The sequence below is a fragment of the Rhinolophus hipposideros genome, assembly GCF_964194185.1.
Source record: "Rhinolophus hipposideros genome assembly, chromosome: 3".
NCBI classification, from domain to species: domain Eukaryota; kingdom Metazoa; phylum Chordata; class Mammalia; order Chiroptera; family Rhinolophidae; genus Rhinolophus; species Rhinolophus hipposideros.
In genome coordinates this window covers 20,049,859-20,065,223 of record NC_138049.1, presented here as the reverse complement: position 1 = coordinate 20,065,223, position 15,365 = coordinate 20,049,859, and the positions used below count along the sequence as shown (strand labels likewise).

The window sequence follows — 15,365 nt, the reverse complement described above, 5'->3', positions numbered from 1 at the left end:
CCGGTGGCTGCCTGCTGTCGCCACGGCTCCGCGGGAGGCTATCCGTCTGGGGCGGCGATGGGTCTGCTTCTGAGACCTGTGGGAGAGCCTCTCTCCTCTAGCAGCACGACCATTGCAAAAACCTCCCGAGAGGGCAACCCGGGGTGGCACCGTGGACCCGGAGGCTAAGGCGACAACCTCGAGTGGGTCATCCAGTCGTTTCCAAGCTGGAGGCACGGAAAGCAACCCAGATCGCCCTCGGCTTCTGGGTGTCTGAGTCTGTATGAAGCGAAATTCCAGGCGTTTCCAATTCAAATTGAGGCCCCAGTTTGCATTTCTAACCAAGTCCTACTTGTTGCTGTTTCTGGTCCAGGCACTAAACTGAGAACTACTGCGTTAGAAACCAAGGTGGAACCAGTGGGATGAACGTTTGAGAAATCTGAAGGCTTGGGAAAGGAAACCAGAAACGGAATGATCGATCAAGGGACATCATCAAAGCTCATGTCTCCCCCTCTTACGCTTTCAGAGTAAAGCCAGAATCCCCACCCCTCTGCTCCTGCGTAACCCCTTCGTCCTTCAGATGTCACCTCCTCCCAGCTTTCTGTCACCACCTTCCCTCCCAGATGGTCTACTCCCTCCAGTGTGTTTCAATTAACATCTTATTCCAACCTTTAATACAAGATTCCAGAGATTGTCTTGTATTAGTAGGAAGATAGAGATCTCTTTTCTCAGTAGGCATGAGCTTCCTGAGGACAGGGATGGCGACCTTCATTTCTGTAGTCCCTGCATTTAAAGCAGAGCCTGGCATCAAGCAGCAGTGCTCAGAGCATGTCTGTTGAGGCCCTTCACTGAGTTAGAACTGGGGTTCTAATTATCCAGTGTTATCAAAGAACAAAGAAAGTGAGGACTTAAAGGGACTTTAATATCTGGCCCAACATTGGGATTTTTGCAGTTTGAACTCTGAGGCTGCTTACAGAGCATGATTTTGTTCCTGGGGCCTGGAAACTGCCTGAAAAAACGAACAGTCACTCTGTGCTGTTTGATTTCTGTTGGTAAGTATCCCAAAATCTTTTGTCCTACAAGCCTGGACCAGAACTAGTGTTATCCAACAGAAGAGTTCATCCACTGGGCACTAGCAGAGAATTGCAGTGAAGAAAGACTGATGATTTTATTACGAATGGTGCCGTCCAGAAGAACAGGACGCTAATGCCCAAAAGCCCAAACAACCCCCGATGGAGTGTAGATTACAGAGTCTATAGAAAAAATCACAAGACACCATGGGTTAGGGATTCTGGGTGGTGCTGGGAACTGATTGGTCGGAGGTGAGGTAAGGGTAATAAATCATGTCTTCTCGTCTTACGGAGAGTTCTAAGGTCTGTTTCGGCATCCCTCTGTCCGGTCTCAGGGGAAAGTAGCCAGGGGGTTGTTCCACTTTAGGGCTCAGGAGCTGAAGCATAGCTTAGGTCAAGGTGTTATCTTATCCCACCAGAGGTCCGATCATTGTGACCGTCAGTCAGCTCTCGGCTACTGCCTTCTGCAGCCTCCAGGGTTGCTGATTATCCAGGGGAAAGGCTAGGTTTCTGAGGGTTATATAGAGAGACAGAGCTAAGATTTCTAGAACTAAATTTAATCAGTCATAGGGACCTTCAGTTTCACTAGGATGTAGACCCATGGTAATCACATGCTAACCGTTGTTCTCACCTCACAGTCCTACCTGCTTGCCCACTGAGTGAGCCGACTGTTGACAGTCCAGCTGCCCCCACCAATCCGAAAATGAATGATGTGTGTTTGTGGTCTTGTTTCCCCTAGCAATGCATCCCTTTGATAACTTATGCCTTTTAAAAAACCCTGTTCTCTCTCCTCAGCTGGGAACATGTCTTTGGTTCATACCGAGGGCTATGTCCCTGGTTTGCAAATCATATATAAATAAAATTCTCTTTGAATTCTTTCGGAATTTTTGTTAACAAAGGAATGATACTAAGTAGCCCTTAGTTGCCCTCACTCTCCTCTCTCCGCAAAGACATGGGAGAAGCAGCTGCCGCTGTCGCCCCAGGTATAAGAGCTTCACGCTCCTGATGCAGCTTCAGTGGCCGCCAGGACCACTGTGCACACACAGCTGCACTATAAGGCCCCCCATCTTCCCAGGGTGTCCAGGGAATCCACTGAACATGCATTACCAGTGGCAATAACCCCAGTTAGTGATAAAGTGGGTGACAGTTTTTATTATTTAGTCTTTGAGCCTGGAATTATCTAGCATCTCAGTGCCCACTGAATCCCCAGGGCACGTTTGAACAAATGGACCGTTTTAGTCTCTGCGCTTTGGCACCCTTTGAAATAAAGTTTTGTGTAATGAGTGTATAAGACATTTTTCACAGTGACAATGAGCTTCTGAGCTCTCAAAGGTACAATAGACATAGCTGGGTGACAATGCAGCCTTGGGGCCATATCTTCTCATCAAGCATGAGTTGCCCATGTGAACGCCACATTTTGAAAGTTTCCATCTTCCAAACAAGTTTATGTTATCATGCAATATATTCCTTATGTTTTCTTATATTTCAGGTATTGAGTGCTAATCAAACCTTCTGATCTGCATAAGTGCCACTTGGGTCATTCACCGTTTCACTAGAAGGCAATGAAATATTTTTATAGTGAGTAAGTACAACCTTATCATAAAATTACACTTTCTGTAGGAGATACTGAAAATAGATGAAAGGGCTTCTTTAGGGCCCTTGAGGACACATAAGAACGCTACAATACCAGGTGGGGAACCATTGATAAAGGATTTGGAATAAATAGGAAATAGATTTATTTAGAAATGAAGAGGGAGAAGAGATTCTCCTCTAAATACACATCTGTTCAAGACAGAAAGAATGAAATCTATGAACTATTTTAAAACATGATCACTTACGGAGAGAGCTGCATGCAACAGGTTAAACTTCACATTTTATAAGAGAGTCCTTTACAAACCCAGTCTCCGCACTTAAAGCTACTGCTAGTTGAGCCGTGGCACACCACACTGAGACTTCAACTCTGGGTTTAAAGGTTTTCATAGAGGATCCAGATACTTGAGAAATGACAGAGTCCCCGGATTCACATGGTTCATGTGGGGGGCCTGGGGCCTCAGCGGGAAACACTGTCAAGGAGCCCTGATCCCATCCTGTTTGTCTGGGGTCACCGTGAGCTGCCAGACAAGACAGTGAAAGGAGAAGGCCTTAGTCCCTATAGCAACAGGTGTGCCTCTCTGTGAGGCCACACGGCTGGTGGTGCAGGCATCCCAGCTGCAGGTTCAGGGGTGCTGACCCGGGTCACTGCTCCTGATCTGCAGGGCAGGAGAGTGCAGGAGGCCGCCCTGGCCAGCTTCCTGCTCCTTGTTCCTCGCAGGGCTGTCGTTAGCTGCCCAGGGTGGAACTGACGTCTGAGTGACGCTCTCTCGAGGACAGTCTGTCTCTCCATCAGAGAGTTGGAGGACTGCCACCGCCCAGTCTCAGCAGTTACCAGAATTCCTCTGAAGTGGACAACAGAAGAGGTGAAACATTGGCCTCCCTGCTGACATCAACATGCAGTCTCTCTCTGGAAATGCAGACGAAAAGCATTCGAAACGAACTGAACCCACTTCATTCCAGTGGGTTCAAATAAATAAACCAGCTTTATGGTAGAACAAGCGTATGACATGGGGGAAACAAAATCCCGCCTGTTACTGGCTTGAGGATGGGAAATAGAAGGAGGAATGAAGGGAGGAGGCCACCAGGTGCAGAAGAGGCAGGTGAGCAGCAGAGCACAGTCAGAGCTCAGGTTCCACAGCCAGGCCTCTGGGTTCCCAGACCCACTGCTTCCTGTTCCACGGGGCTGTGTGATCCTGGAGGAGTCAGGCAACATCTCTGTGCTCCAGCTTCCACACCACTGGCTGTGAGTGGTAACAGTATGTCTTCCTCACAGGCTGGCTGTGAGAATTAAATCATGCAAAACACATATTAAGCCTCATCTAAGTGTGACTCGTATTGTTATGTATGTTAGATAAATAAGGAGAGACTAAGGGACGGGACATTTCTGTCCTGAATCCAATTTAGGGCACCAGAGGAAGCCTCTAAGGCTGATTGGAAAATGTAAGTAGGTGGAGCTGTTGTTAGACGAAGGGAGAGGCTGCCTTTTAGCTTTCCCGGATGGCCTCGATACTCAAGTAACACACACGAGACCCAAAAGTAGCTGAGACCCTGACAGAAAACCTGGCCTGAGTGGTTCCCTGTGGCCACTCTATGCCAAGGGTGTGGGCTTCGCAGACGTACCTCAGAGGACTCCAGCGTACCAACCGGGGAAAGCTGAGCTGGGCCCGAGAGAGGCCAGACCCTGAATGACAGCAGCTTCAGGCCTCGTCTGGGAACACCAACAGGACAAGTGTCGGTACCCCAGGATCAGAAGAGGCAGACTGGGGAGCAGCAGCTAAGCCTCCCTGTCCCCAACCCCTTGCCACCTTAGGAAGAAGCAGGGGCTGGGGAGCTTCTGAGACTCAGCCTAAATATTTGCTAAAGAGGCTGTTTCATTTACAGGGTTTGTCTACATTGAATTCATATTGGACAATTAATTTTGGCCACCACCCAACTGGTGTGTGTATGGGGAGAGAGAAGATATGCTGGTCTGCTAAAGCAATAAACAAAACCGGGACCCATATTTTCTCTGCTCAACACTGGGGACGGCCAGGTACTTTTAGGACCCTGACATTCGCAGCTAAGCATCAGAATGTGCCACACGTGTGTCTTCTATGTCACTCCTTTCCAATGTCTTCATGGAAAAATGAGTGATCAAGTTAGTGCCTGTGCACGGAGGCCAAATTCAGGGAGAAGAGGTCTGTGTGACTCAGCATTCTTCTTTGTGTGACCCTTGTGGCTGAGGGGGACAGCCGCCTCTGGGCTGTGCTGGGGGTGGGGGTAGGGCCCAGGTCCTCAGAGGAAGAGGAAGCGAAAGAAAGGGAGGGAAGGAAGGACTAAAGGCAGGAAGGCAGGGAGGAAGGAAGGAAGGAAGGAAGGAAGGAAGGAAGGAAGGAAGGAAGGAAGGAAGGAAGGAAGGAAGGAAAAAGGAGGGAGAGAGGAAGGGGAAGGAAAAAGAAAAAAGAAGAGAAGAAGAAACTAAGAGGACTGAAAAGGGGCTGGGCAAGAGGGAGAAAGGAATATATATATATATAAAATATATATATGTATGTATATATATATATATATATATATATATATATATATATATTTGGTTTTTTTCAAATAAAAGAACTTACAAGAGCATGGAGCTAATAAAATAAAAGACAACAGGAGAAACCAAGAGTGCCCAAAATTCGAATCAATAAAACTACAAAGCAAAGAAAAGCACACACCGTGCAAGAAGGATGAGTGACGAGAAGGCAAGCGGAGGGATCAAAAGGAATTGCTACAGAAGCAAAGCCCCGTGACAAACACTGGAACCTTCTAGCAGGCGAACCCCGGGGGACTAAGTGCCCATGAGCCGGGGCGGAGGAGCGTGGACGGCGACACCCGGGGGGAGACAGGACAGGGGGAGGGTGGGCAGGCAATCTGGGGGTGAGGCGAGCGGGACGGCTGGGGAACCAGCGGGAGGCAGAGGGAAGCGGAGTCTCCCCGGGGTACAAGCAACATAGAAAGATTACCTACTGCCGGGATGTCCGTTCTCAGTGGGCAGCCGGCCCTTACCATCATTTCTTTTAACTGTTCTCATTTCTTTTAACTGTGGAACCAAGGCTCTGGTGCGGAGCGTCAGTCGGGGCAGGAACTGCACTCTGCGCTCTGGCTCTCAAGGCCCTGGGACACTGTTGCCTTCTAGGGCCGCTTACTCCAAAAATATAATAAATAAAATAATAATAATAGCATATACACACATATACATTCACATATGTCAGGGGTGCCAAAAAAAATGTATGCACATGATTTGTCTTCATCTTCTGTTATCGGTATATATTAAGTATTACAATTTTAATACAGTTTTTTCCTTTCTTAAAATGTGTATACATTTTTTGGCGCCCTCTGTGTAAAAGTGTTTTATGACTATGTTGGTATAAAGGCAAATAGATTACTATGACATATTAAAACATTTTCTTTAACCTAAAAGTTCTTCCCTTCCCTTACCCCCTCCCCTCCATTTATACTTCAGAAGAAGCAAGAACATTTTTGTGGGCCGTGGGCATTGTGCCTGCTGCCTGGACAGATAGTTCAGCCCTGGAGAACTTAGAAACACAGGATAACGAACACTAAAAATACACAAACAGATTAGATAAAATATTTATATTCATGTGAGCCAGGGTAAGTGCACTCGAGTAGCCACAGTTGAATGTGGTGACCATACAGATCCCAGGATTGCAGAGAGGGGGTTTCTAAGGGGCTGTATATACTGTTTAGTGCTACATATGCTGAGCACTCTTCTAAGTGTTTGGTGACACATACGCAGTACATATGTCCAGTTTCATTAAATCCTCATAAGGCACTTTCCTTTCCCCCAGTCTACAGACAAGGGAAAAAGGCACAGGTAGGCATTAATAGACTAGGCCTAAATAGACTAAATAGACTAGGCCCATGTTTCTAACCACCATGTTAAACTGAGGAGAACGGCCTGGACTCTGGTTATTGTGTAAATGAAAGCACTGCAGTCACTTATTCATTCATTTAGTCATTACTCCTTTACTTTATTCGGTCAAAATATATTTATTCAGACCCAACTCTGCCAGGTACTGACTGAGCTGGACGCAGCAGTTGCAGTGGCAGAAAAACACACCCAGTCCTCCACCTCATATGACTTGCTCTCTAGTGGGGAATATGGACATTAAACAAATGACCATCCAGACATAATACCGCAAATTGGGGTACATGCTATGAAGTACAGAATAGTATGAAAGCATAGATCATGGGACTCCAATCTAGTCTTGAGGGTCAGAGAAGGCTTCCCTGGTGAATGAAAATTTTCAGTAAAATCTCCAGGATAAGTAAGTTACTTAGGTATACACACAGCGAGAGCAACAGTGTTCCACAAGAGGCAAACCGCATGGGTCAGGAGCCCAGGATATAAAATCAGCCCTGAATAAGTTTCCAAGAACTCTGTTTCCTTCAAGAACCAGAGTCCAATGTGGAGAGAGAGGGAGTCCACAGAGAGAAGTAGTGATGAAGTGCGTGAGAGCTGAGTGGGGCACATGAGTAATGGGAGGGAAGGTACTGAGGGGAAGAGGGGGTTCTGAACAATAATCTCGGGGTAAGACCCATAAGTAACACTAGAGAAGCCTCAAGTAACTTTGACAAGAGGCAGGCAGAGGATCTTACCCATTTTAGAGCCCCCAGGGGTATTCATCGGAATAACTGAAGACAGTAAGGATATCAAGAGTCGGTCCTGCCGATGGAGTCTAACAAGAAGAGATTGCTGTAATCTTGTCATAAAATGACCAGGGCCCCCATAGGAGGCTATGGGGGGTGAGACCGGTAGAGCTATCAAAGATTGTACCACGACACAGTGGTCAAAATAAAGAAGCGTGTGCAGTGCTGAGGTGATGGCTCATCTGAAGAGATGCCGTGCCCTACAGACTGGCGCACGCAGACCCCTTTTTCATATTATCTGTAGCATCTCTTACAAAGGGATAAAGATGGTGTAACACATATGACTGCAATTCCTTGAAGTCTCCAGATGGGGGCCACGTTTCAGTTCCCTTCAGAACACATTTCTCTTCATTCAGGGATGTTGACACCTTGAGAATTTACCAGAAAGAACTTCATTCATTCTGTGAAGATTAGTAGAGCCCATATTATTATCTGACCACAGAACTGCTCAAATGTTCATTCCAAAAGGTAAGACTCCCTCAAATATCTGTGTAAGATTTGTTCTCTATATTTTATGTTTTCCCAGTTTTCTCCACAGAAAATTAAACATTAAACCATGTAGTTATTCATCAACAAGAAAAATGGAATTAGGAAAATGGAATGATCATTACAATTCTTCTGAAACTACAATGAAATCTCCATGCTTGTTTTTGAAGGTAAGATCCGTATCTGGATCCTTATACATTAGCTACTGAACAACATAACAACTGAGAAATTTCCAGGACTGCCTCACTTACCCAGAATGTTGAAACATAATCTTACCGGTTCGGATTCATCCTCAGAATTAACAGGAGTTTTTCATTTACTCTTTTTTTTTTCCTTAAGTGAGGATTGATCTTATGTATATTTAAAATTTCGATATTTTGTTCATCGTGTTTTGTTTGTTTTCATTACCTCTGCCTCAAGTACTCACTTATCTTCTTGGCAGAAGGCTTAGTATCTCCCCGTTTCCACATGAGCTGTTATAGGCACTCTGGATATTCAAAAAGAAGTAAGTCCAACTTCCACCTCCGACTGCGGGGAGAGCTCTGGTGTTGGACTATCCACAATGGCTCTGCTTCTTTCTGCTCCCCTAGCTGGTTGTGAAATTTGTTGGCAACTGCCCAATGGAGTTGAACAGATAATTCTGGTTCTGTGCTGTGGCATGTTTGGGGCTGGCTGCTGGGTTTTTCAAGGGAGGATGTCCCCATACTCCTTGCTTCCCACTTGTGGTCATCTCCCTGGATGCCCAGGATGACTGTGCATGGGTTTTCACAATGGGCTGCTCTCCGTTGGCCAGCTCACTGAATTCCTGTGGGTGGCTATCACTTGCATGCCCAGGATGCCTGTATATGGCTTCTCAAAGTGGTAGCTCTTTGCAGTCAGCTCTTTCAGGTTACACACTGTGGTAGGCAAAATAATGCCTAAGGATGTCCACCCAATCCTCAGAACCTATGACTATATCATGTTTCATGGCAAAAGGGAATGCAGATTGCAGGTGGAATTAAGGTTGCTAATATGCTGACCTTGAAATAAGGAGATTAGCTTGGATAATCTGGGTGAGCCCAATGCAATCATAAAAGTCTGAATGGGGAAGAAAGATGCAGAAAAGTCAAAACCAGAAAGATGGCATCATGAGAAAGATTTGACTGGTCATTGCTGCCTTTGAAGATGGAAGAGAATCATGAGCCAAAGAATGCTTGCAGCCTCTAGAAGCTAAAAAGGCAAGGAAATGGATTCTTCCCTAGAGCCTCCAGAAGGAACACAGCTTGCCTTAATTTTAGCTCAGTGAGACCCATTTTGGACTTCTAACCTCCAGAACTGGAAAATAATAAATTTGTGTTATTTTCAGCTACTTAGTTTGTGGTCATTTGTTACAGCAACAATAAATATACTAATACACACATATAACCTCCCAAACTTCCCAGGGGGCCCCTGCCTGGGTTTTCAAGCTGGTAGCTCTCCATACTCACTTCTTCTAGCTTGCACATGTAGCTATCTCCCAGAGGGCCTTGGGGTCCATGTCTGGATTTTCAAGGTGATAGGTCTCTGTGGTTGGCAATGTTGGATCACACAAGTGGCCCTCTCTAGGAGTGCCTGGATGCTCATGTCTCTGAGGTCAGGCCTTCCAGTTCACACAACATGGCCATCTCCAGAATTCCAGGGGACCTGGGGCATGACTGTTTCTGGAGTCTGAGCCCAGATGGATTATGACCATCTGTTCCCCTTTCCTTCCCAGAGAGTAAGAACTCAATACCAGCAGTAGGAACTCTTACTTGTAAACCCTCAAACACAAAGAGTCTAACTAACCATCTCTGATAACTGCTTTGGAGCTAGTCATTAATTGTCTGAAGAAAGATTATCCTCGGTGCTTCCAGTGGCCCCCGCTCTCCTTCGGAGGAAGGCTTCCTATAGTAGCACCAAGTTTCTTTACCTTTCAAGGGGCCACATCTACCTTACTAAATGTGGGAGTAGAACTAAGTGAAAGATGCCAGACGCAGAGTTCATATGGTAGTTACATTTATATAAAATTCTAGGAAATGCCAACTAATCCATAATGACAAAAAAGCAGACCAGTGGTTGCCTGGGGCTGTGGACAAAGGCAGGGATGGATTAAGAAGAAGCCCAAGGAATCTTTTGGGGTAATAGAAATTGCCAGTATCTTGATTGTGGCAGTTTCACCAGTGTGCCCACCTGTTAAAATTCATAAAATTATGCATTTAAATACATATAATGTATATAAATTAAACTTCAGTGACGTTTATCTTGATTTTTTGTTTTAAGGGATGAGGAGTACTATCCAAAGGAAAATCAAGAGACTAGTAAAACACAAACAAAAAGTTGTCCATTACACAGAGAAAATAGTCGAGGATGGTTTTTTTGTGGGTTTTATTTTTTCTCTCAAATGGAATATATACGGTGTTGCTAGTATACTTTCTGCCTAAGGTTTAAAATTTGGCTTTAATTTCTGTTATCATCTTTGATAGATAGGAGTGATATCCTGCCAGCCTTAAAAAAACAAAAACCTTAGAATAGAAAGATGGTTACTAAGGTAAACATTAATATTTATATGACATCAAGAGCCAACTTCACACTTGAGTGAAAGTCTAGAGACATTCCATTAGAATAAGGAAAAAAACTATGATATTTATTGCCAAATTTGCTGCACATTCTGGCAAAAAAAACACACAACATATCAAGGCTAAATAAGAGTTTTATTTTTAGCATGGAGAAGAAAACATCCCCCCTCCTGTCCTCCTGTCCTTCTGTTTGTAGATGATATTACTGTAGACTTAAAAAACCCAAGAGAGAATCAGCGGAAAACTCTTAGAGCTAGAAAGAGTTCAATAGGTACTAGGTTACAAAGGTATAAAAAATCAATCGCTTTCCTATATACACAACTGACTTGAAAAAGAAAAAAAAATCAATAACAACAACAACAAAAAATGTCAAATAGAAGCTGAAAGATAAACAATGAACTGGGCAAAACATTTTCTACAAATATGAAAAAAATGTATTCTTGATCTATAAATTGCTCATACAAATCAATAAGCTAAAATTTCCACAGAGAAAGGACATGAACAACCATTTCACGGACAGGAAATACAAATGGCCAATAAAGAGATCAAACACATGTTCAAAGTTACGAGACTTTTAAAATACTAATTATAGTAAAGTTACATAGATTTCAGGTGTGCAATTCTGTAATACATCATCTATATCTCCCATTGTGTGTTCACCACCCAGAGTCAGTTCTCTTTCCATCAACAAACACTGGATCTCCTTTACCCTCATCATCTATCATCCCCTTACCCCCTTACCCTCTGATAACCACTAAACTATTGTCTATATCTATGCGTTTGTGTTTCTTCATTTGTTTGTTGCCCCAATAAACTTTAATTTAAAAACATACTAATTATAACAACAGATGTTTACCATTTTATCTTGTCAATCTAGAAAATGTTATTAAATTTTTTATGGCCAATGCTGGCCATGTTTAATGGGTATTCATTCTCAAATACTGCAAAGGATGGTATGAATTGATACAATCATGTGAACCATAATATAAATTGGATACAGTATTTCAGGAAAGCAATTTACTTGGGACATGGGCTCTGGAGCCAGGCTACCCATGAGCTTTGGGACTTGGTACATTTTACTTATCCTTTCTGTGCCTTTGTTCCTCATCCATAAAATACTGCTAATTGGTCCCTGTCTATTACCATTTCTATGAGGATGAATTGTGTTATATATCTAAAGTACTAGTGTGATGGATGGTACATGTAAAATGAGTCTCAACAATTAATATAATGGCACCACATTGTTTTAATTATTATAGCTCTGTCTTATTTTTAAAATATTGAAGAAAACATCTTTCTCATTTCTATTCCTTTAAAAAATTAGCTCATTTTACCACTATTTTTGCACCAAAAATGTTGGAGTGATCCCTGATTCATTGCCTTCCCTCATTCCCCACCTCCAATCCATCAGTACCAAATCCGGATTTTTTTTAATGTAATTCAGATCATGTCACTCTCCTGCTTAAAATCTTTCATTGACTTCCTTCCACTTGGATTAGTGGAGCGTCTGGTACCTTCCTTACCTCTCTGTGTCACCTATTCTACCTCCTCCTCCTTGCTCATTACATCTGGGCCTCCTGGCTATCTTTCTGTGGCTCCGTCTTTCTGCAGAATTTTCACATCTGCTGGTCCTTCAACCTGTCACAGTGCCCTCTGTGCTCTTGGTACCTGTGATGCCTCACGTTTTAAGTCTGTACAGAGGCCACATCCTAGCTAAAGGACCCCTTTGCCCAGCTATTTCCTATCAAAATACCCTATTGATTTTCTTCAGAGTATTATACTTATAAGAAATGACCTTGTTTGTTTACTTGTTATCAGTCTCCCCTGCTGCCCTCCCTGTTTGTCTGTGAGCCCCTGCAGTCCTCTAACTCCCACAGACTCAGCCCTCAGAATCGACTCTGCAGGTGGTATGCTATTCTGAGATACAATGTAGCAGCAAACTTATCAAGAAATTACATTGTCTTATTTCTCTACAAGGCAGTCTCATCAAGGAATGAAAGGTAATTTTTAATCTACTCCTCCCCCTCCTGGAAATTCAAGCTTAAAAACAAAGAAACCAGAAATTGCCAAGTCCCAAAGACAACCCCTAAACTGTTCTGCTTTTTTGTTTTGTTTATGACCCTCCCCCCCGCCCCCCATGCAGCTGGAGATGCATCAAGAGGGAACAAAAGATAATTCTGTCTCCCCGCCAGAAGGGTAGACCTTTGCTTCCTCGAGCCACATAATTGCATGTGAACATCTATTATGTTTTTCTATGTGAGTCTAAGGACTACAAACTAGAGAAGTTTCTAAGCACAGAACAATCTCTATGCAGGTCTCTGCCTGCTGACCGTCTCGGCCATGCCAGGGAATTAGGCTGGATTGTCTCCAAAGGGAAGGAAACGGAAGACAATTAGATGGGCGTTATTTTTCCTTTTTCCTTTTTTCTTGAGGTATGATTTACACCCTGTACATTTCCCTCTTTTTGGCATACAATTCTATGACTTTTGTCAAATACTGTTGTGTACTCAGCACAACAGAGCACAGCGTAGAACAGTTCCGTTAGCCCCCAAAGTCATCCCGTCTCTCTACTCCCAGCAACGGGCAACTCCTGCTCCATTTTCTGTCCCTAGATTTTTGCCTTTTCCATGATATCATTGAAGGGGGACAATATAGTATAAAGTCATTTGAGTCTGACTTCTTTTACTTAGCATTACGCTTTGGAAGTCCTTTCCACGTCGTATGTATATCAGTAGTTCATACCTTTAGATTAGTGAGTGGTATTCTATGGTAAGAAAGTGCTTACCTGTGTTGTTTTCAGGTTTTAAACATTATGAATAAAGCTGCTATCAACACTTGCTTTCAGACGTTTGGGTGCATATAAATTTTTATTTCCCTTGGGCAAATACTTAGGAATAGAATTGTTGAGTCACAGTATAAGTGTACATTTCACCTTAGAAGAAACTGCCGAAGTAGTTTCCGAAGTGGCTGAGCCATTTTGCGTTGCCACCAGGAGCTGAGTGTACTGTACTGAGGGTTGAATTGAGGAGGACCCAATCCCCAGGTGTGTTTGACATCTGAATGATGGGTACCTTAGCACGCCCTCTAACAGACAGTCTCTGAAGGGTGCAGGATATGGACAGGTGACATGTTGATGTCTTGGAAGTCTAGGTGAAGGACGCTATAATTGACTTTGGAATCCACTGCCCTAAGAATTAGGCCAGTCCCTCCCATCTTCCTAGAGCCATAAGTACTACAGTTCTTGTTTGATCTGAGGAGAAAGAAGGAATTCTGGGAAATGTCTTTGGAGTGACCTTTGTAGATGGAGCTGAGCTGGATATGATTTACAGAAATAAAGAAATATATTGCTTCTCCCAAATGTCTTAGAATAGTATATTGAGCTCCCAGTTTAAGCCAATCGTTACACTTAGCACTTTATGTACATTGTTTTTCGATCTTTAAAACAACCCAACAAATTAAGTATATGCATCACTTAGGTATCCAGTTTAGGTGTCAAAATTGAAGCAAAAGATAATGACTCTGATCATGTTAATACTCTGTTTAAATCCACTGGCAGCTCTCTGTTTCACATCCCACCACTTCTCCACTCTCCTCTACGGCTCCATCCAGACTCACCTCCATGCACCTCTCTGCTGTTCCCTGCCCTGGGCGCCTGAGCAGGCATTCCCTCTGCCTGAGAGGCTTTCCCTGCTTCCTCCTCTTTTACGTCCCTACTTACTTTTATGACCTCCTTCTTGTGACCTCTCCATTGAAGCTTCCCTGACTCATTGAAAAGACTGAATGCTTTCCTCCCTTGTCTCTCGCCTGGAGTTTGTACACCCGACTCCTCAACTGATAGTCTGAGCTTTGAGGGGTTCCTTTCTCTGTGCCTGCCACAGAGCCTGGAGATACAGTAGATAGAGTAGCTGTTTTTAGAGCAAGAAGAGGGAAGGAAGAGAGGGAGCAAGGGAAGAAAGGAGGAAGATGGTTACTTTTACAGCCTAGTACTATAGAGAGGAATGGTAGGTTGGGCTCAAAACTATGAACCAGCTTAACCTCGCTTATAAAACAATTTCATCATCAGTTTTAAAATGCATAAATGCATAAATGCATCAATTTTAAAATGCATAAATGCATAAATGCATAAATGAATGCATAAATGCATTATGAATACAAAATTTCATAGACCCATCAAATCTCAGACCAGAAGAAACCGTAGAGGTCATCAAAACGAGTTTCCTTGTTTTTCTGTTTTTAATGTCACCTTACCTGCAGATCTGCTTTCACTCTGTTGTGGGATTTTCTCTTCATTTCCTTTGATACCAAGATCTGTTTATTACCTGAATCCTTGCTTTTCTGTTATTTCATTTTGATTGTATATCATCCATTCTGATCTCTGCCACTTCTTTTCAAATATTACTTTGACCCCCCTTCTCTCACTCCTGGTGATTTTATCTAGCTGTGTTAAAGAAACAATACTGTCCATAAAAAACACTCATTTCTAATGCCATGCATTTTGGAATAGTTTTTCCTAAACAAATAGTTGTACTGTCTTTTTATGTATGTATTTTGCGTATAGTCTGATAAATGGAATTTTGTACAAAGGGTGGGGAAGACAGCAAAATACAATTATAATTATAAATGTAATCCAAGTCAGGGCATTGGTATTACCATATCTTCAAGAAAGGTCTTGAGGTTTGGTTTTCATTTGAGCAGCACAACTATTTGCATACCATTCCTATCTAAAAACTACCATACCCTGAAATACCAATCAGTTACCAATTTAAAATCCTTATCCTTAGCGTCTAATTTGAAAATATTAGGTTGGTGCAAAAGTAATTGCAGTTTTTGCCATTCTTTTTAACCTTGTAGAGCGCAATTACTTTTGCACCAACCTAATATATCAGCATTTTTCACTCTGCTTCAGTCTTTGCATAAAAATTCCTTCTTCCACAAGTTAAACTGTAATACACAAAGAACCCTCCAAGTTTGTGTG

The 15,365-nt window shown here is 43.3% G+C and overlaps 1 long non-coding RNA gene across 1 annotated transcript; it reads right to left on the bottom strand.

The window, feature by feature from the left end:
- Positions 1 to 2,182: 2,182 nt before the first annotated feature.
- LOC308495819 lies at positions 2,183 to 8,584 on the bottom strand. Its single transcript, XR_013993063.1, has 3 exons — positions 8,094 to 8,584; positions 5,624 to 5,805; positions 2,183 to 3,920 (listed from the first exon to the last, which is right to left on the bottom strand). It is a non-coding gene; the product is annotated as an uncharacterized lncRNA (long non-coding RNA).
- Positions 8,585 to 15,365: the final 6,781 nt, after the last annotated feature.